Genomic DNA, 21,151 nt, shown 5'->3' with positions numbered 1-21,151 from the left:
GCTTCTATCTTATTACTAGTTATTGGTCTATTTAGGTTTTCTATGATTCAACTTTGTCAGGTCAGATGTATGTTGAAATAGATCCAATTCTTCTAGGTAGTAATAAACTCCTGTTTATTGGAGTACCAATCTTCAAAATCGTCCCTAATGATGCTCTGAATTTTTGTGGTAATTTCTCTTTTTTTCCTCTCTATTTGTTTAAAATTGAGATCTTCCTTCTTCTTTTAGTTGATTTGCTTGAAGTCGCACCAATCTTGAATGTTTGGGAACAACAGTCTTCATTGATTCTTTGTATTGTTTTTTAAAAATATTTTTTAGTTGTCAGTGGACCTTTATTTTATTTATATGTGGTGCTAGGCATCAAATCCAGTGCCTCACTCATGCTAGGCAAGCGATCGACCCACTGAGCTACAACCCAGCACTGTATTGTTTTTTCATTCTCAGTTTCATTGATTTCAGCTCGGATTGTAATTATTTTCTTTCTTCTACTGGTTTTGAAATGTGTTTGATCTTGTGTTTGAAAGGTCTCAATAGATCCTTAGGTAGTTAATTTGGGGCCTTTCTGATTTTCTGATGTAGCACTCACAGCATGAACTCTGATCTCAGAACTGCCTTCATAGTGTCCTACAGGTTCTGGAATGTTGTATCAATATTCTCCTTTGATTCTAAGGACTTTTAAATTTCTCCCCTGATTTCTTCAGTCACTCATTCATTGTTCAGACATGTGTCCTTCAAACTCCATGTTGGTATAATTTCTGTAGGGTTTTTTTGGCATTGATTTTAATTTCATTCCATTATGATCAGGTAAAATGCAAGGATTATATACCCTTTTATTGTGTGTTTGCTAAGAGTTGCTTTGTGGCCTAAAATATAGTCTCTTTTGGAGAAGGTTCCTTGAATAACTGAGAAGAAAGCATTTTCAACTCTTGTTGGAGGAAATAGTATGTAGGTGTCTGTTAAGTCCATTTGATTTATAATAGTATTCAGGTTCAAGGAGGCTTTACTGACTTTGGGTCTTGATGACGTATCTAATGGTAAGAGTGGTGTGCTGAAATCACACAATATTACTACGCCAGCATTTTCTAAGTATTCAATTCATCTACTCTCCCTTTTATGTATTGAAGCATGCCAATGTTTGGAGCATAAATATTTATCACCATTATATGTTTTTGTTGGATTATTCCTTTATCAGCATGACTCTTTGACTCTTCTGATTAACTTTGGTCTGAACTCTGCTATGTTACATGTGAGAGTAGCTACTCTTTCCTATTTTCAGGTTTCATTTGCATGGTCTATCAATTTCCATCCTTCCACTTTCAGCCTGTTGCTGTCTTTGCCTATAATGTACGTCTCTTGCAAACAAAACATAGTTGGGTCTTCTTTTTAAAATCCACTTTGCTCTTTATAGCAGCTAAGTTCACAATAGCTAGATTGTGAACCAACCTAGATGCCCTTCAACAGATGAATGGATAAAGAAACTCTGGTATATATACACAATGGAATATTATTCAGCCATAAAGAAGAATGATATTATGGCATTTGTAAATAAATGGATGGAATTGGAGAATATCAAGCTAAGTAAAATAAGCCAATCCGAAAACACCAAAGGCTGATTATTTTCTCTGATAAGTGGAGAATGATATATAATGGGGGTGGGGGGTGTGGGGAGTGAGAGAAGAACTGAGGAACTTTGGACTATGTGGAGGGAAATGAGAGTGGGGGGTATGAAAAATGGTGGAATGAGACAGACACCATTACCCTATGTACATGTATGAAGATAAGAATGGTGTGAATCTACATCGTGTACAACCATGGAAATGACATGATGCACCACCCCACTTGTGTACAATGAATCAAAATGTAGTCTGTACAAATTTTTTAAAAAACATTCTGCAAGTTTATGTCATTTAATGGAAAATTGAGAGCATTCACATTTAATGCTATCATAGAGAAATGCTTATTGATTTTCACCATTTTGATTTACTTCTAATGTCTAATTTGATCTTGTTTCTCATCTGCTTAGTCTTCAAAACAGATTTGTCATTTGTGAGCTCTGGGGATTACTTTTTATTCATTTTGTGTCAAATATGTCTTTAAGTGTTTCTACAATGCCATTTTAGTAGTCGTGGATTCTCTTAATTTTTGCCTATCTTAGGAGGTCTTCATTTCTCATTTGTTTCTGAAGGACGGGCTTTGCTGAATAAAGCCATCTTTGTGGACAGTTACTTTCTTTCAGGGCTCAAAACACATCATTCCAGTCATTTTCCCCATGCGGAAAATGGGTCCCAATGGCGTCCGAGTCCACAAAGGAATAAAGACGTCTCTGAATCGTTGAGGAACAATTTCTTAATAAGCTTACCTGCCTGGCCCAGCTGCCTCCTGGAACAGTGGACGCCACTCTCCTACTGGCCTCCCGACTCACTGAGACCACTAAGGGGGCTCCTCAAGCTCCTCCCCATACACCCTTCCGCGTGGACCTCCATGCTCTGTTCCAGAAATCTGAAAGGCCAGTCCCCCCATCGCCCCTTCTCAGCTTGCAGCAGTCAGATCTGACTTGGTGCCCGATTCTCAGACCTTCTTCAGAGTCTGGAATGAAGGGCTTTGGAAAATCATTTTCCTAGAACACAGCTCCCCAGAAAGACTAGGGACCATGTGGCTCGGGAGGAGGGAGGGGAAATTGGTCAGTCACTGAACCTCTCCCAACACACCCTTTCCCACTAACAATGGGCCCTCAACTGAGACCTTCCCCCGTGGCAAATTGTCCTAAATGGAGACACAGCAAATACTGAAACTTTGGGAGACAGTGGATCCCAGAATAGGAACAATGAGATTCAACCTTTTCACAGCCACCCTCCTGAGTTAAAGTTTTACCTGCACAACTAGCCTGCACCACTAGCCCCTGACGGTCAAAAGTGCACATACACGGCTTCCGACGGTTACATCATTGTACCCTATAAATCCAAAATCTACTCTGTCACTTGGGCCACTTTCCCATCCAGAAAGAGGTTCTCAATGGCGCTTGAGTCGAGGAAGAAATAAAGGTTTCTCTGAAACAACAACAACAATACTTCATTCCAAGTCCTCCTGGTTTTTTAGAATTTGTTCTGAGAAATAGGAAGTCATTCTGACAGGTTTGCATCCAAGTGGTTTCTGACATTTTATTTTTGGGGGTTTTTGAAACTCTATCTTTTTTTGTGTACGTTAGGAATTTTAATTACAGTATGTCACAGGGAGGTTCTTTTTTTAAAAATCTTGTCTATTTGGTGTTCTGAGTGCACAGTGATTGTGGATGTTAACTTCATTCTTCATGGATACCTTCTTCAGGGAAATAACAACAGAAAGTTGTTCAAACCTTAAGAATGAGTGTCTCCATGCATCATCTCTACCTATGTCTCTTAAATCAGGAGAAGGCACCCAGACTGTGCATATTTGTCCCAACTTCCTTGATTTCTGGAGCAGGGGATGGATCCAGAGCCTTGTGAATAGAGGCTAGCACTCCACCTCAGAGCTGCATGCTCAGCCCCTGTCACATGCATTTGAAAGGGGACATTCCCATGTTCTCCTGGATCATCAGCACTGATGGCTGCATTGCGTGTGTCCCCTAACAGCCTTCCCTAGTGCACCAAGTGTTGTGATCTTATTTCCCTGAGGATTTCATGGGTATCCAGGTGCCCTGACCCTGGAGTAAGTGATGGGAGGCTCCCTGTAGATCAAGCAGACATTGGAGTCCTGCACAGTGGTGCTGTGAGCTCCTTCCTCCCACACTCAGCTCAGGCTTCAGCCTCAGGGGGCAGGAGTTGCTGCCGTCTTCTGGTGGAGTGTGTTCCAGGGAAGGAAGGGGCCTCCAGGGACTTGCTGGTCTCACAGATGGCATTGCATCCAGACCTCTCTGAATTTGAGAGGTCAGATGCTCAGTCACAGAAGTGCCAAAATAATGCAGGGATGTGTGTCCCTGTAATCCTCCACCCTTGCACATGGCCACTCCCTTGGGTGCCCACCTGCATGCCTCAGGGCCACTGAGCACAGCCAGCTGAACCCTGCTGGGTGAGTCCTGTAGCCCAGCTCGCCTGGGAGCACCTGCTCCAGTGTACACAGCTGGTGCTCACTGCTCAGGGATGGCCCCTGGTGGGGGCAGGGGTTTCTCTTGTCCTCATCAGCCTTGGTCATGGGCAGGACCCAGTGCCTGGGCTGGAGCATGGGGCTGGCATGTTTGTGTGCCTCCTCCCATGAGACCCACATGTACCTCCCATGCTTGGTTGGTTTGGGCAGACTTCCTGTCCCTTCTCCAGAGGACGGTCGGGCCCAGGGCAGCACTGCCCACCTCCATGTCTCCCAGGCCAGAGGAGCTGCCCAGTGCTGACTGTGTGAAGTCCTGCAGGGCAAGCCAGTTGGAGAAGCCGAGGGAGAGGCTGCCCGTAGGGTGGAGAGGAAGCAGCTCTCTCTCCTGTCCCCCGGTTCTGCTCTTCAGGAGTCTTAGGACACTGTCTGAGGCCCAGCAATGGCCGGATGAGTCCTCTGCTTAATGCTCAGGAAGGAGAGGGCCAGGCTGGCGGGACCAGCTCTAAACAATAAGCTCCTGCCTTCGCCCACCCATTTGTCAAAGCCCCTGCAGCCTGCAGGTCCCCACAGAGCCCGTTCCTCTGCAGGTGACTGGCGGCTGGAGGGGCGCTAGGCCCTGGTGGGGTGGAGGCTCGGGGCCCAGCCCTCGCCCTGGCCTTGGAGTCGAGCTCTGGGAAGGCCATCGTGAGGGACCCCGTCCCAGGCTGTGGGGTGTCCCTGATGCAGGTGACTCTGCGCCAGGCTCCACTGCAGCACTGAAGGCCACAACAACCCCGGGAGGCCGGAGCAGGCGGCCCCTGCAGCGCCTCCCCACTTCCAACGTGCAGAGACTCCGGTTCTCTGCCGAAGGCACAGGCCTGGAGGGGCCGGGGCAGAACCAGCCCAGGGGGCCCCAGCTAGACGCTCCCCAGGGGCTGGGCCTCACTGCTGGCCACTCAGCGTGGAGCCCCAGGATCCACCGCCCAAACCCAGACCCTGAGAGGAGGGTAAGTTCTTAGTGGCCCCTGAGGAAGGTGCCCTGGGGAGAGGCGCGGCCTGAGGAAGGTGGCAGGGATCAAGTCCCGGCGTCTCCCTGGCTCTGCTGGTGCTGGGCCCAGTAGGTGAAGCTGCGCCCGCTCCTGGGGCCTCGGAGGGTCCAGCCCCCCTTGTGGGCGGTGGCAGGGACCTTGGTGCGGAGGAGCAGTCGCAGACCCTTCCCCATGCGCCTCCATTTCCAGGGTGAGGCCCTCTCACCTGGACCTGGTGACTGTCTGTGAGGCTGAGCCCTGAGTCCAGGCAGGTGGGCAGGGGCCCAGTGGTGCCAGCAGGCAGGTGGAGGCCGTGGTGGAGGAGCCAGGCAGAGGGCCCCGGGCCTGCGGCGCAGCGTGGTTCAGGGTCCCCTGCCGGCACTGCCTGCCCCTGTGCTCTGGGCCCCGGGCAGTTCCCCCAACCTTCTGCATCTTGGTTTAACGAGTGCAGGGGGAGCCATAAAAGGAGGACCTGCCAGGAGCTGTTCAGAGGATGCAGGTGGATCCTCAGGGCGCACAAGCCAGCCCAGCTCCCGGGGCACCTGGAGAGAGGCCGCCTCTGTCACCAGCTGGCACCCGTCCCCATCTCGGGTCCCAGGCACCCAGGGCGGCAGGCTGACCACCACCCAGAGCCAAGAGAAGCCGCCTGACTTGTGAGCGTCAGTGGGGAGACTTGATGTCAGCGAACACAGAAGTCCCGCTAGTGCAGGTGCACACGCAGACCCGAATCTGCAGGTCGTCCTGTGGCTTCAGATCTGTCGCTTAGGTCACGGTCATGTGACATACACGTGCACGGGAAAGACACCAGCACTGGAGTCGACTTAACAGCATACGCGTGCGCATTACAGGTAGAGCCATGTGGTTACACTGTGCTAACAATTTGTTACTGTAATTAACATAAACAAATAAACCCCATATGATTATGTACTACATATGTACAATTACAGAATTGAACATCACTTATATATTAAGATAAGTGACTATTACAGGTGATTACATTACCTGCATGGATTAAATTATTAGTAGAGATCAGAAGTGCATAGTTTCAACTATATCCTTACATATTGAGTGTGAGCGTGTCCAGAGGCCTGTCTCTTACCCATGGCACCGTGTCCTGAGCCCATGTCCACACTGGGACACCCTGAAGTCCCTTACCCACCTGATGGCCAGGTGCAGGGCATGGCTAGGCTGTGGACTGCAAACCCATGCAGAATGTGACTTTGCTAGACGCTGCAGGCTGCCCCAGGCCACAGTAGGGCTTCGGCTCCCTGGTGACCTCCTGGGGACACATGTACAGTGCAGCGTGGCTGGTGGGAGTGCCTTCGTGTGGTTCAGAGCTATGTAGAATTCACACTGTGGAAATGCTGGTCGCACACACTGCATACATATAATTTTAACCTGTAGAGCATCTTATGGTCAGAAAGCAGAGGCCGTGATGGTAGAGAACAGGGCGGGACCTTGGATCCTTCGTGGGGTCAAGATGTTGAGGGTAGGGCCTCTGAGGGAACAGTGATCTGACTTTCTTTCCTTTTTTTGTACTAAGGATTGAACTCAGGGTGCTTAACCACTGAGTCACATCCCCAGTCCTTTTTGCTTTTTGAGACAGGGTCTGGCTAGTTGCTTAGGGTCTCACCAAGTTGCTGAGGCTGGATTTGAACTCACGATCCTCCTGCCCCAGCCTCCCGAGCTGTTGGCATTACAGGTGTGCCCACTGCACCCGGCTTGGTCTACCTTTCTTCAAGGACATTAAAGATGCAGCCTTGGGAGCAGAGAGTGAAGGGCGCCACCGGGAAAAGGGGACACAGGAGTCCCTCTCTGTGCTGGTCTAGTCCCCAGGACCTCATCTGGTCCCCACGTGGTGGGGCAGTGAGCTGAGGGGCGGGAGCTCTGTGCTTGGTTTCCCCTGGTCAGGCGCTGCTCTGAGGAACAGATGACTGCAGAGCTGGGGCCTGCTCTGGGGCGGGGACCAGGAGGGGCTGGCCCGGGTTCCACTCTTCCCCCTGGGTGTCCATGTCTGCGAGGTGCAGACAGCGTGGTGGGAGACGCCGTCCAGCAGGGCTTCGGTGAGGAGGCGGCGTCTGTCTCTGCCTGGTGCAGAAGGGATGGCCTTGGCCACGCTGGCCGCTGAGTCCTTGGAGCGTGGCCAGTGCAGGGAGGACCGCCTTCCTTCCCTTCCCTCTGGTTACATCTGAGCATCCGCGGCCGCTGGTGCCGCTGCATCGGCAGCGCAGATGTGGGGAAGCCCATCTGGACAGCGCTGGTCCAGAGGGAGGAGCCCAGGGTCCTGCGGGGGGCAGGTGGGTGGGGAGGAGGGCCAGTCGGCTCTGTCCAGCTCTGGCCTCCGACCCTCTCCTCCAGGCTCCTCCTCCCCAGGAGCTGCACAGCTGCCTTCCGAGGACAGGGACGACGCTGGTGACACGGGCCTGGGGTGTGCCTCTGAGGGGGTGGGATTCAGGCTCTGCCGGGGAGAGTGCGTCCCTGTGCACAGAGGGCGGCTGCCCTGGGCCCTGGGTCAGCTGGGAGGCTGGCTCCCAGGGCAGCACCACTGCGAGAGGTTCCCACAGACGCACGGCCTGACCCGCATGGCACTGGGCGCCCTGCAGCGGCGCTGAGTAATTGCACGCTCTGACCACCGTCCCCTTCCCCAGACACACCTGCTCTGCGGCTGACCACAGAGCAGCTCCACATTCTCATCGGGGTCTCCCTGGCCTTCCTCCCTTGCCTCCTCCTCCTCCTCTTCTGTCTCCACCGCCAGCGTCGGAGGAGACAGGGTAGGACTCGGGGGCAGCGAGGGGCAGTCTGGGTGGGCTGCTGGGCGCTGGGAGCAAGGTCTCCCTCCTCAACTCAGACCCCGACTGTCCTCAGGGCCCCTGGTGGCAAGGGCCAGTTGCAGAGGCCACAGGAGAGGTGAGACCCCTGGGAGTGACCCCCGCCCCGCCCAGTCCTCAGCCACCTGGCTGCCCCAGTACTGATTTGTTCTTTTCGCACAGGCTGGGCCTGGCTGTGGGCAACCGAGAGAGGTCACCAGGTAAAGGGCTGACAGGCCTGGAGAGGGGAAGTGGGGGCTCAATGGGTCAGGAGGCAGCGGGGGAGGAGAAGGGGTAGGGCCTTTCTGGGAGGTCCTAGGTGGGCGCAGAATGAGATCTGTCACACCTATCTTCTGATGTGCACCCCAGGGAACGGACCATGTGTCTTCTCTCCAGACCCGGCCACAGCTGGTGGACTTCCTGAGAAGGGCAGTGATACCGGCCACTCTGTAAGTCTTGGGTTGGTCATCTCCCACTGCATAACCAAGTCCCCAGGCTTGGCAGTCCAGCAACACTGTCTCCAGGTCCTGGGTCAGGAATTTGGGAGCAGCTGCACTGGCTGGTTCTGGCTCAGGTCTCATGAAGCTGCAGCAGAAGGGTCTACAGGCTGCAGTAATCTGCAGGCCTGACTGGAAGGAGGACTCACGTCCAAGGTGACACACCCATAGCAGCTGGCTCTCCCCAGAGGGAAGTCAGGAGGGCGTGAGCGGAGGCCACACTGTCTTCTGTGGCTTCAGTGGTGACCTGCCATCACTTCTGTACCTTCTAGTTGTCTTACCTACGCTGTCTGCTTCCCTGTGTGGGGATTGCGTGATATGCTCCAGGAGAAGGGCCCAGGGAGGTGGCTGCCCAGTCCTCCACCCCACAGCCCCACCCTCACCGTGGGCCCCCCTCCTCAGACCCCTGCTGCAGGAGACCCCAGGAGGTGACATATGCTCAGCTGGACCACCGAGCCCTCACAGAAGGGGCAGCCCAAGCTGTGTCTCCACTGACCACAGAGTCCAGCATATATGCGGCCCTCGCCAGACACTGACTCCAGGCCACCTGACTCCTGTGCCTGAGGACACACCGTGTCACTCTTGCAAAAGCCTGAAGCAACCATTGGAGGACTTCCCATTGGATTCACCCAGGTCTGGAAAGCCAGCCAGTCAGCTCCGCTGGAGCCAGCAGCTGGAGCCTGAAGGTCTCTGAGCAGCATCTAGGAGATTCGTTAACCAGGTGCCCCTGCCACAACTGACCAGCTGTTAGAGAGGCTGTTGCAGCTACTTCCAGAGGACCAGCCACAGTCCCCTGGCTGTTTCCAGAGACCCAGCCACGGTCACGTACTTCTGAGACGACATACTGATGATGCTCAGTGGCCCCTAAAGCCCCCCTGAATTCCACTGCTGACCCTGATACTGGGCTACACTCAGGCGGCTGAGAGCTGGCCTGATCTTGGGTGTCCACTCACAGGGTGGGGTTTTCTCCTGTTTCAGATTAAAATAGAAAAGTATCCTGCCGACCACTAGGGGGCGGGAGCGCCTCCTTTGATTAATGTGTGTGCCTGTCTCCAAAGCAAACAAACAAACAAACAAAACACAAAACAAAACAAATAAAAACCCCAAAGGAACAGAAACCTTTTTGTGTGCGTGTGCATGTCTTAAAATTATCAGCCCTTCACGGGATATCAAACATATGTACACAACCGTCAATTAAAGAAAAGAAGGAAATAAGAGGGTCCTGCATACCTGTTACAGGACGAGCTCAAGCTTGGGGCGGGGGATGTGGCTCAGGGGCGGAGCGCTTGCCAGGCTACATGAGGCCCTGCGTTCAATCGCCAGCACCACATAAAACAGACGGACCAACAAAACCCCGCCGGGAACTGTGTGAGGAAATAATGTCAAGCTAACTAAGCCGTGATTCCTGGGAGCCCCTTAAAAAGAAAAGTGTGTGTGCGTGGGCGTGTGTGTGACAGAGTGAACGGAAACAGCCTGCTCTTCCACCGGCGTTGGCCATCGTGGTGGTTCGATGCCCACATCAGAGCCGGCAGCCTGTCCCTTGTCCCCAGCGCCCAGGACCTCGCCCAGCTCAGAGCCAGTGTCCGCCCCACGAGCTTCCTTTGTCTGCCTTGCGTTTTCGGCTCGCCCTGTGGCGGACTTTCCCGGGCTCTGCCTCCTGCCCAGCCCTGTGTCTTTTTTTGCCCCAGTGGGACGGAGTTCCTGTGTCGCGGGGTCCAGCTGCTCTCCGCCTCTGTCCCTGGATGTTTCCCCAAGAGTCCTGCTGGCGCGGGGACCGACAACTGGCTGGCGGCTCTCGCAGAGGGTGGACCCCAGACACCTGCGATCCCTCCACCCCCAGCACAGGTGCGCACCAGGCCCCGCGACCCCCAGTGCCGACCCCCAGCGCGGCCCCGCAGCCTCGGGAAAGCGGGACAGAAGTTAAACAGGACCCCAATTCTCCTTTCCGAGGGGCGGTGGGAGGAGGAGGGCCAGGGAGGGACAGCACAGCAGGGGCGGGACTGGCCTTCATCCTGATCTTGCCCCTGGGGACACAGGTGCCAGCTCGCTGGCTGGGCAGGTGCGCGCCCAGCGGTCCCAGCAGCAGGCGGCGCTAGTGAACCCAGAGTCCTGGCGTGGCCAGCGGAGGGAGGGGCCACCTTGACTCAGTACCCGCCTCCCACTTCCGGGAGGCGTGTCTGGTGACCAACTCCAGGGAGCCCTGCAGGCCAGTCAAGGAGGGAACCCACCTGATCAGATGGGGCGGGAGCTTATACTCACAGACGTCCAGGACCTTGGGTGAAGTGGACGCCCAGTCCTCTACAAGTGTCCCTGGGTCCAAGGGAGCAGGAAGGGGAGGGGGACCCCCCCAATCGTTGCTCACAGGCACAGGTGGCCCCCTACACCTGGTGAGCAAGTGAGACCTTGGTCAGCTCAGACCAGAGGACCAGTGCAGGACACAGCTGCCCACTCCAACATCATCTGGACTACCTGCTCCCTCACCAGGACACCACCCAGAGAAGGAACTGAGGAGAGGGAGACAGAGATGGACCAGACCTAGAGAGCGTGTCCATCGTGACTGGGAAGAGCTACCTTTGAACCTGTGGGGCAGGCGTGTTCGCTGTGATGGAGGAGGGCAGCTTACCAGATGGGATCAGAGACGTTTCATTTCTTGTGGGGAACCAAGCTGCATCATGATCTGCAAACACACACCCGCACACACACCTGCACACATTCACAACCTGCGCGCACACCTGCACACACATTCGCACACCTGCACGCACACGTGCACAATTCACAACCTGCATGCACACCTGCACACACACCTGCACACATTCACAACCTGCACGCACACCTCCACACACATTCACCCACCTGCACACACACCTGCACACATTCACAAACTGCACGCACACCTGCACACACATGCACACATTCACACATCTGCAAACAGACCTGCACACACATGCACACATTCACACACCTGCACATACACATGCACAACATGCACACACATGCACACACATGCACTCACTCACACATCTGCACACATTCACAACCTGCACACACACAAGGACACACATGCACACACACTTGTACACACATTCAAAACCTGCACGCACACCTGAACACACATTCACACACCTGCACATAGATACACACATTCACACACCTGCACACACATTCACACACCCGCACACACACCTATACACACATGCAGGCATTCACACACCTGTACACACATTCACACAGATGCAGGCATTCACACACCTGCACACACAGCTGCACACACATTCACACACCTGCACGCACACCTATACACACATGCAGGCATTCACACACCTGTACACATATTCACACAGATGCACACACAGCTGCACACATTCACACACCTCCATGCACACCTGCACACACACCTGCACACACATACACACTCACCTGCACACACGTGCACACACATGCACACATTCACACATCTGCACACACACCTGCACACACACCTGCACACATTCACACACCTCCATGCACACCTGCACACACACACATGCACACACAAGCACACACACCTGCACACACGTGCACACACATGCACACATTCACACACCTGCACACAATCTGTGACAGCCCCTGTACTCTCAATCAGCACTACTTCTCCCGTTTTACTTCCTAAGGACTGAAATGTCCCTCCCGTTTTTAATGATGCTTTAACAAAATAGAGCAGAGTCCCATGAATGGAAAGTGCTGGACACAATGCCGGAGACTCGTCTTTATTTCTGTGGATTTTCCATGCACACTTGATCTTCTCCTTCCCCAGCCCAGAGGCTCCCTCCTACAGAGTTTTTCACTCACTTACTCCCTCAAAGGCACCTTCCACCCTCACACCTCTTGGACCATCATGGGTTTGTAGCTCATTCAGCTGAGAACACACCCCCTCTCAAAGCCATGGCATCTAATAATGCACCCTTACTGCCTGCCAGCGTTCCCAGGAGGCAGCATGTGGAATGATTGACAGGTAGTGGCCTGGTGGGGGAGGGGACCCCTTCAGATACCTGGGGTGAGCAGGAGGACTATGGTGACCCAGCAGGATCCTGGTTGGAGGAGGACAGGACGGAGGCCCACAGCCAGGTCAAGGTGGAAAGAGTTTGGGGAAGCAGGAGCAGGGTTTGGCCAACAGGAGTGTTTCGTGAAGGGGTGATGTGGGGTCTGGGCCTTGCTGGGGAGCACACATGGCACATGGAGGGATCAACATCACCAAGAGCTCAGGGCCCTTGTCCTTGAAGAAACGTGGCCCCTGGGCTGCCTCCCTCCTGGGCTTGAGATCAGGGTGTGGGAGAGTGTTGGGTCTCAGCCCTGCAGAGGCTGAGCCCACCTGGACTCATGAGGACACCACAGCCGACACTGGGGACCCCTCCTCCATCTCCATCAGATCCCACCTACCACCCTCAGAACATTAGGGGTCACCTCCCCAACCCCAGCTCTGCCTGGGAGCCCACCTGGAGCCCAAGGCTGCGACCAGCCGTTCCCTCAGCTCATTTCCTTCCTTGCAAGCCATGATGTCCTTGTCCATCTCCTCTTCAGGGGGCTCATCCCCACCAAGGACGCCAGTATGTCCTTAGGAGCCCTGGGACAGAGCTGGCTCCTCAGCTGCCTCCCCAGTGTGAGCAGGTGTCCTGGGCTGTCAGAGGAGGCCACGGGGGAGCCAGAGTCCAGGGGACGCTTTCCCACCTGGCAGCACAGGACCTGATGGAGAAGGGGAGAAGAACATGGGGTCCACTGAAATGCAGCAGCTCCTTCAGCTCGAGGGGAGCATTCGAGAGCCGAGAGCCAAGAGCCTGCAGAGCCCAGGTGCTGGGAGAGGTGCGGGCTTCCAGGAGACAGAGCCAGGTGAGGGTGGGGTGGCCACAGAGGTCAGGGATGGGACTTCCAGACCACCCTTCCTGAGCCAGGGAGCCTGTTCTGTGCATATGGGCCCCGGGAGGCCCATCAGTGTCCCAGACAAGAATCCAGCCACCACCTCGAACCACCAGGCGGCCCAGAACCCACCCACTGAGGTTGGCACAGTTGACCTGGTGCAGTGGCCTCTGCAGGCTTGGGAGCCCTCAGATCAGAAGGGGCTCTCCAGGCATCAGAAGGGCCAGGCACACCTCCCGCCCTGACCCACACACCCCTTTAGGCCATAAGGACCGAGCCTGCCCTGCCCAGGCACCAGAGCAGGCCTCAGGTGTCAGGTCACAGCCCAAGTGTGGGGTTGCAGGAGGAGGCAGGAGCCAGGGCCCCAGAGCTGGCCCAGGGGTCACCTGCCCTGGGAACAGGGTGGAAACTGGGGACGAATGTCCTCACTCTGTACCAAACACCCCTGGCGGATGAGATCTTACCAAGCTACCAGCAGCTTTTATGACTCTCCCTTTGCATGAGGGGACGCGAGCGGCTTGTGTGAGACTGTCTTAGCGGGAACCAGGAGCCTCTCAGGACTAGAATCCCTGATGGCGAGTTTCCAGCCCCCATCTCACCCTGTGTGGGCATGTATGGGTAACTCCCATGTCCACATGTCCACCATCCCTCTGTCCATCTTTCCATTGTCCACCCATCAGGCATCCATCCACCCATCCGTTATCCATCTATCACCCAGTCCCTCTGCCTGTCTTTCCATCTTCCACCCATCAGGCATCCATCCACCCATCCATTCTCCATTCTCCATCCATCACCCAGTCCATCCGTCCATCTTTCCATCATCTGTCCATCCACCCATCCATTCTCCACCCAGTTATCTTTCTCTCTATCAATCCTTTCTCCTTCAGTGTATCATGGCCTACGTATGGGTGCCAGTCTCTGCCACCTGTGTCCATGTTGTCTATATACTCGTCCATCTGTGACACAGCAGCAATTGTGGGCTTAGTGTGGACGTGTGACACAGCAGCAATTGTGGGCTTAGTGTGGACGCGTGCTCAGTCTAGTTATGAAACACCTTCTGGAGGCCACATCTGCCTCTGGTCACGTGGGGGAAGGAAGAACAGGCCTGGAGCCGAGTCCCTTCCTCCCTGTGACTTGCTTTGGGGCCTCACTCTGCACAGTTCCTGCTTCAGGGCCTGTCCTCCCACACAGGACAAGCACAGAGCAGGCCGGGGACACTGGGCCATGTCCCCTCAGTCAACCCCCTGCTGAGCCTTGGTGAGTCTGGGAAGGACAAAGGCCTCTGAGAGGCAGCAGGTGGGAGATGGGCATGGGGTCCAGGTCCCCCTCTAGTGCAGGATGCTGAGCCAGGGGGGAGGAGTCAGCCCTGCAGGCACCTGTCCAGTTGGTGTCCCCTGGGCCTGAGCCCACCCTGGAGGGACCCGAGGCCCCTCCTGTGTTGTGCAAATGGGGACAGGATGTGTCCAGTGGGATTGTTGGGAGGTCACCTGGGCCTGTCCTAACCCTGCTATTGAGGAAGGAAGCCATGGGACGGAGAGGCCATGTGGTGGGGGGCTGGGATCACAGGCAGCCAAGTCCTGTCCACAGCCTCCCTGCCTCCTCCTGACCCCAAGACCCTCCCTCTGCACGTTGTCCCCTCAGCCCTCATGCTCTGAGGTCCCTGAATCCCAGGTCTCAAGGGTCACTTTGTGTGGCATGGACACAGCTCCAGCATGGGGTGGACATGGAGCTGGCCTGGCTGCTGGTCCCCTCCACTGGGCAGGTCGCCTGTCCCAGGGATGATTGTGACCAGGGCTGGAAGGAACACTGGGGAAGCTTTGGGATGAGACTGTCCTTGTCCTGTGTGTGCTCAGTCTGGGGTTACAGTCCAGGGGGCTGAGCCCACGCCAGGGAGGAACAGGGACGTTCTTTATTTTTATTTATTTATTTATTTATTTTAATCAGAAAAGGTTTTATTATAAGAAACAATGACATCAGGTAAAAATGCAAAAAACTGTGCAATTATGGCAAAACGTTTAAAAATATCTACACATTTGCCCCCATAGGACTACAGTACTTACTACATACCTGAGCACTGAACATCAAATGCCATCTTACACGGCTTCCCACAGGGAATCTGATTCCTTACAGATCACATCCACCTTTTCTCATGCACCAGTGAAATCTGCCTGATGCTTAAGCATCAACTTGTAGGGAAACAAAAAACAAAGATGCGAAAGAACACGATTTCTACTTTCCTATGACACAGTTATACCAAGTCCCATTTTCCATGTGTAAAAAATACATAGGAAAGTGCGACACACGTTCTTCAAATGCGGAAACAGTTACCGTGGGACTGGACCCTCAGACTCACCCCAAGCTGCGGCAGCCACTGTGCCTTTCACTTACATTCTTGTCACATGTGAAAATGTGCCATAGTGTCCACACACAGTCCCACACAGAGCACTCTGTTTTCCAGGACCTCTTCTGAAGCCATTGTAACAGTGGCAAGACATCTGAGCTATAGAACGTAGAGTTCTTCATATAAGATTCAGTAGGCATCCTGCTGCTACAGCGAATTCCAAGCCTTGGCCTTGACACACTACGCGTAGATCACACTCTCAAACTGTTACAGCAAGAGGATCCCTTGTTCAGATCAAGAGAACAGCTGCCGTGGAATCAACTACAGCACTGTTCTCTCATGGATCACACGGCACACGGACACTGCTCTCTCAACGTTGCGTCATGTTTTCAAGTAACACACTTTCCTAAATACGTAAGATTGTCAAAAAGCGGAAGGAATCAACAAAGCTTGCAAAAATAAATTACATGGAAATCTCTGGCAAAAACTGGTTGTAATTTCCCCTCTCCTCAGCATGCAAAATGATAAAAACAAAAAACAAAAAACCTGGAAGTAACCCAAAGAGCATGAAGATAAAACAAAAGACAAAAAAAAAAAAAAAAAAAAAAAAAACTGGGGCAGGGGTAAGATACTGGCTGACAACGTTTGTAAAGAGTACAGACACTGTCACAGCCAGTAAGAAGCCACAGATCTGGCTTTCTAGGACTAGATTTTAAAATGTTACATCTACAAATGCTGTCCTCTTGAACTTCCACTTCAGAAAACTGTTCCTACCTGTAGAGGTCTTTGTAAAGTTTAGAAAGTTACTGAAAAACGAGGTATGTGATGCAAAGGGGCAATGTTTTAAATTTGTTTCACAGTATCACATTACAATTTGTGCAAGAGTTTTTAATACAAACCATGCCAGTTTGCTTTCTTCAAGAAAATCAAACTGTTCTGATTGAGCACAGACTGGGCTATACTTAAATCCTTTATCAGTCTTTCTAGGCAGAGTAAAGAATGGTACCAAGCCAAATACTGCCTTAGATACACAAACAAGTTTGTCCTTCATGTTACTGTTCCTAACTCACTGTTAGAAATTAATCACTGAAATGTGAAAAATGACCTCGTACTGATAGCCATGGTTCTGTTTGCTCACTCTTCCTTGATCACCTTCAGTTAGAACGAGTATTTCAGTGTAAAGTATTCATCGCTGTTAAGTGCAAAAGGAAAAAAAATGAGGTTGTAATTGTAATATGAAATTTTAAAAGTCATTAAACTACTAAACCACTGGAAAATTTTTGTTTCTGAAAAACAAAATTTTAGAAGTAGATGTAAATCTTCACATTATGAGTTAACTTTCACTGTACTGACAATCTGGACAGGCAGAGGCTGGAAAAGGAGGTAGGGCAATAAAATGGTCCATGTTAGTGCAAACTTGGTACAATGGTCTGACTGTTCTCCAGCTGAATCCAGTTAGACCAGTACCTGGCCATGCTTATCACAGTTAGCAAACCCTGTGAGATCACGGTCAACAGGTAGAGCACTATGGCCAAGAAACTGACACACTCATGTGAGAGGAGAGTACAGGCTCAGACCATTTAAATCTGGCTAGCCACACACGCAGATTCATTTATGCTAGCACCAGCCACCTGCAAATCTGAGCCCTTTCCAGGATTTAAAAAAATAAGACAGTGTTAGCACTTGAAAAAGTAACCGACAGAAAACTGCCACTTTAAAACTTTAGCTTAACTTAAAGTTATATGGGAAACATGAAACAATCTAACTAAAGGTTCTCAGACTGAGTGTCTCCTTCAGTCAACTCTAGTAACAATGCATTTAAATCTCAGTTCACTTGAAAACAGTACACAAAAATATACATGTAATTACATATAAATATTAAGAATGAGGATCTAAGTTAGTGCTTCTGTGTTAGAGGTCACAGCTAAACAACTCCTAGTGATATTGCCTCAGATTGCTACCCGTATTTAAAATAAAGAGTCATGTCCACCTGGTCTGGGTGTCTCCACCCAGTAACACCCTAACTGCGCTATGAAGTGCATAGTTGTCTCGACTCCTCTAGTACCTTAGTGCCTATCACAAAATTCTAGGATGACAGGTTACTTTAATGCCGGGGGGAAAATGCTGATAATTGCACTTTGTCACCTTTACCTTACGGAAATGAAAGCATCAGAAGAGCGAAAGCGAGTCCCTCTATGCTGTAAGCTGCAAGAGCACCTATTTCTGTGCACAGAACTCAGCTTTCTTAAGTACGGACAGCACTTCTTAAGACAGGTCTCCTGGCACGAGAGGCCAGGGATGCCGTGAGGCCTGCTGCTCTCAGAGCACTTTCTGAAGACACTGAGGATAGAGTTTGGCAACAGCACACTCAAAGTGCCGGCCCAGGTCCCAGAGCCGATCCGGGGTCTCATACACCTTCTCCCACTGGTCGGCAGCCTCGTCGTACTGGTACAGGGAATTCTTCCTGCTGGTTCTGAAGAAGTGCTCCTCAACAGTCACTTGAGTAGCTTGAACAAACAAGTGGAGTTTCTTCTGGAAAAGGACCAGCTTAAGGTATGGGTTTATGGACCGATCACATGGGAAATCCTTCTTGCGAGTCCATTTGTTCAGCTCGATGTCGTAGGCCTCCACGGTGAACATGCGCTGGTGATTCCCACAGGTTCCTGCTATGTAATAGATGGAGTCCTTGTACACCACAGCCAAGCCCTGGATTCGAGGCACAGTCATGGGGGTCAGAAACCCCCAGTAGTCTTTTTGAGGCTCATAGAAGAGGAAAAATTCTCCCGGGAGGACGTAGACCCTCCCCCTGTGCTCCACGGCACTGTGGAACTCCAGGGCCACCGGCAGGGCACCCACGGTCCTCCAGCAGTTCTCTCTGCTGTCGTAGCACTCCACAGACTTCAGGGGGTTCTGCCCATCGCCCTCGTACAGGCGGCCGCCAATGGCGTACATTTTACCGCAGCAGTGCACCAGCCTGCAGCCTATTCTGGCTCGAAGCAGGGATGGTTTGGACAGCCATCTATTAGTGGAATGGTCACACATCCAGAAATCGTTTTCTGCCTTGTGGTCGATGGAGACCTCGCTGCTGCTTGGCCTGTACCCTCCTGCGATGTAAATGTCATTATCTGGTGAGACCAGAATCCCAACTTCTCTCAGGTCATTTGGCAGTTTGCAAAGCTTGAACACCCTTCCTGTGGCGATATCCAGACAAGGAACTGTTTGTTTCTTTATCGAGGGTTTGTGGGCAGCATCGAAACATATGACCATTTCAGAGGCAGTCATGCCCAGCCTCTGAGTGCAGCCATTGGTGTTGGACGGTGCCCTTTCTACACAGCCCACGGCTATGGCCTGTGCAAACTGAGGTGGGATTTTCTCTATAAAGGTATCGTCCATCAGAGGAAAACATACTCATTTGGCAAAAATTTCTGGGAGGTGCAGTTCTCGTTCATGCTGCTCATGCTCAAGCCACCGCAGGATGCTTTCATACACGTGCTCCTCCCGGTCCACGTTCAGGTTGTCACTGTCCAGAATGCTTATCAACTGGTCTTTTGTTAGCTGCAGAAACTCCTGCTCTTTGGTGACACACAGAAACTTCTTACGAATATATTCTTTTGATCTGTCTCCAAGTTCCTGATGACCATAATGATCAGCGAAGATGAAGACCCCGATGGAGTTCTGTGGGTCCAAATGACTGACCATGTACTGAGCACACTGGTCCTGGATGGATGGGATCTGGAAGATGCTAGCGGCAGTGAACAAGGCTTGAACATTGGCCTCTGTCAAAACAACTCTGGAGGTATAGGCATAATTCAGTACTAAATCCATCGACTCAGCTTCAACACCAACTATTCGAACTTCTTTTTGAGTACTTTCTGTAAGGCCGCTAGTGAACATGGATCTGAAGTAGGGGCTGATGGCAGCAAGCACGTTCCTATGGCAGGAGAAGGTCTTCCCGTGGTCCACTTCCACCACGATGTCCGTCAGCTGCGCCTCCTCGTACATGGCTCGGAGCTGCCACAGCACGCTGCACGCGTGGGAGGGGTCCACGGCCTCGCACGCTGCGTCCGCGGACGGAGTCCCGTTCGGCGTGGGGGACTTGCTTAAATCTAGGAGGAGAAAGCCAGCCATATGACGGCGCCAGTGCGGGCGGTGCGCGTCGCGGGCCGGCTCGGCTCTGCCCCGGTACCGCGCACGTCCGTCAGCAGGGCCGCGGGGCCGGCCTGTGGCAAGACCTGGCGGCCTCCGCCAAGCGCGTCTGCAGAGCCGGCTCCGCCGCCGCGGCGCGACGCCAGAGGCACCCCGCCGCCGGGTCCCGGCTGCCCTCCCCGCCTTAGGCCCAGCCCAGCCCCCGGCCCAGACCACCTGCGCACGCCCGGCGCCCCGCGCCCCGCGATGCCCACCTGCGCACGTGGCCATTGCGCGCTGGGCCTGGCTCCAGCTCTTTAAAGAGGAAATGTCATTTGGCCACGTTCTTCATTTAGAGTCAATCTTCTGTCCCTTTTCTGTTGATTCTGCTGTGACTCAGACACCCTGGGGGCAGATGCACAGTGTCCAGGGGTGCTGCTCTCGGCCAGGCCTGGGGTACTAAAGCCTTACCTGAGGCTCTGACAGGTCCCCAGTGCCCTGGGGTACCTACTGGTGACCCAGAAGCCCCCAGGATGAGGTCAGACCCCAGACCCCGACCCTGTGTCCAGGGAGAGGCTCCCCACCCATGTCTGCCCATGACCTGAACCTGCTGGTCAGTGCTGGTGGGTGCAGAGCAGGAGCAGCCTGGTGCCATCCTGGTGCCCCAGGTCTCCCCACCCACCCTGGGGTCTGCAAAGGCCACCTATGGTCAAGGGTAGAGCAAGGGCTCAGGGAGGTGTTAGAGAGGTACTGTGGGGGGACCAGCTGAGTGGTCACAGGCAGAAGGAGCTCTCAGCTGTTCCTCTGCCTGTTCACAGGAGCCCAGAGACATCAAGTGTGTGTGTGTGTGTGTGTGTGTGTGTGTGTGTGTGCGCCTGTGCTCCCAGGCAGGTACATAGGTGCTGGTTTAAAGCAGGTCATCCTGTAGAGACCACCATGATATCCACAGATGTGGCAGGCTCCTGGAGGGAGGGACGTGATGTACCCTGCACCCTCTCAGGGATGTGGCCCAGTGCAGGGAGGTGGCTCCTGGCGGTGACAAGGTTGTGAAGTGTCATGCTGAAGCCCATCCCTCCTGACCACAGACCCTCATGGTGTCTGCTTCCCTGTCCATGTGACAGGGTTGAGTGTCCCCCACTGTGTCCTGTGTCCTGATGGTCCAGCTGTCTGGGTGAATCCAGTCTCACCTTCCCCTTCTGGTGTTTTCCTGGAATCCTCCAGGAGATGGAGACCCTGTGTGGACCCTCAGTCCTCCCCTCTCTGTCCCCATGCTGTGGGGACCCTGGTCCTGTCAGGGCTCCATCAGTATCTGTGAGGTGACATCTCAATGGTCCTGTGCCCTGTTGCCTCCTCAGGACCTGTGATCGAAGAGTTGTCCATCACCAGCCCGGGAGTCAGCTCCAGGGATGCTCCTGCGACCCCAGC

At 53.1% G+C, this 21,151-nt stretch overlaps 1 pseudogene; it reads right to left on the bottom strand.

Moving 5' to 3' along the window:
- Positions 1-17,770: 17,770 nt before the first annotated feature.
- Positions 17,771-19,618, bottom strand: LOC124966916 (kelch repeat and BTB domain-containing protein 8-like; annotated as a pseudogene).
- Positions 19,619-21,151: the final 1,533 nt, after the last annotated feature.

Source organism: Sciurus carolinensis, chromosome 16 (genome assembly GCF_902686445.1).
Source record: "Sciurus carolinensis chromosome 16, mSciCar1.2, whole genome shotgun sequence".
Taxonomy (NCBI): domain Eukaryota; kingdom Metazoa; phylum Chordata; class Mammalia; order Rodentia; family Sciuridae; genus Sciurus; species Sciurus carolinensis.
This window is presented reverse-complemented; position numbering and strand designations above follow the sequence as displayed.